Source organism: Octopus bimaculoides, chromosome 28 (genome assembly GCF_001194135.2).
Source record: "Octopus bimaculoides isolate UCB-OBI-ISO-001 chromosome 28, ASM119413v2, whole genome shotgun sequence".
NCBI classification, from domain to species: Eukaryota; Metazoa; Mollusca; class Cephalopoda; order Octopoda; family Octopodidae; genus Octopus; species Octopus bimaculoides.
Genome location: NC_069008.1, coordinates 12,230,719 through 12,231,681, shown reverse-complemented (window position 1 = coordinate 12,231,681; position 963 = coordinate 12,230,719). Strand labels below are relative to the sequence as shown.

The 963-nt window shown below is 34.1% G+C and overlaps 2 protein-coding genes across 4 annotated transcripts in view; one reads left to right on the top strand and one right to left on the bottom strand.

Moving 5' to 3' along the window:
• LOC106868404 (zinc finger protein 239) overlaps positions 1-963 on the bottom strand; it is a 12,110-nt gene that overhangs the window by 3,406 nt on the left and 7,741 nt on the right. Inside the window, exon 1 of one of the 3 annotated variants that reach the window (XM_052977378.1) lies at positions 357-441. The exons of 1 other annotated variant lie outside the window; for it this stretch is intronic. The gene's annotated coding sequence lies outside the window, so the exon portion shown is untranslated. Of the gene's footprint in view, positions 1-199; positions 313-356; positions 442-963 lie in introns of those variants that run through there. One more of the 3 variants, XM_014913638.2, reaches the window with a different exon arrangement.
• LOC128251055 (zinc finger protein 665-like) overlaps positions 734-963 on the top strand; it is a 14,628-nt gene continuing 14,398 nt past the window's right edge. Inside the window, exon 1 of the mRNA XM_052977374.1 lies at positions 734-873. The gene's annotated coding sequence lies outside the window, so the exon portion shown is untranslated. The remainder of the gene's footprint in view (positions 874-963) is intronic.

The following is a 963-nucleotide window of genomic DNA, read 5'->3' as shown; positions in this document are numbered from 1 at the left end:
ATATATATACAGAGAGAGAGAGAGACCAAGATAGCCTTTAAATATGTTCAACAACCGATTATAGACAATGTAGTTAGTAATAGAACATCGACGTCTGACTAGCAACACCAAAGGGGTACAGTTTGTGGTGCGGGTCGGTAAGAAATCAGGTAATCTACAACAATAAAGAGAATTAATACATTGGGTCTTTAATACTTACAGAAATATTTTATAATTGATATTATTATAATACCGAGTGATAATTGAGGAAGATGTCAAACAAGAAGGTAACATGGTTTAAATATTAAGGAAATGGAAATCAATTGTATTGCGCATGCGTAAGAACGATAGCTCTCTTTATAAGTATACATACACACCCACATATACAAGCATGCATATACACATATGCATGGTGTTTTCTTCGTCTTCGGACAATTGCCGTCTCCAGGAATTATCATTTCGGGGTCATTTTAAATGTAAAGAATCCAATAATCGCAGAATTTATAAAGAACTCTTATATTTAATAGGGAAATATGACGAAAATTTGACAAGCCATTTTGATATTGCTTCTGTTTTCTCAGGTCTCTCAGACAAAATTCAAAATGACTTGATCGATGCAGTTCAAAAAAGTTATGTTGGATGAAATACAAAATTGCCTGAAGCAGGCTAAATTCGTTGCTACTCTTGTAGATGAATAATCTGTTTTACGTTATGTTACAAAAGATTGTGTTATTAAAGAACGATTTATCAATTTTAATGATGTTAGTGCAGATCAATCAGATCTGAACGTTTTTAAATGCATTGAAACGTGGAAGTGTGGGAACAAATTAACTGCACAAACCTATGGTGGTGCTGCTACCAATGGCAAGACAATTAAATGGGTTGCAGTCAAAGGTAAGAAAGAAATATGAATGTGCGATCTCTGTTCGTTGTTGTGCACCTGTCCTGAATTTAGTTATTTCGCAAGTATGCTCTGCTATAAAC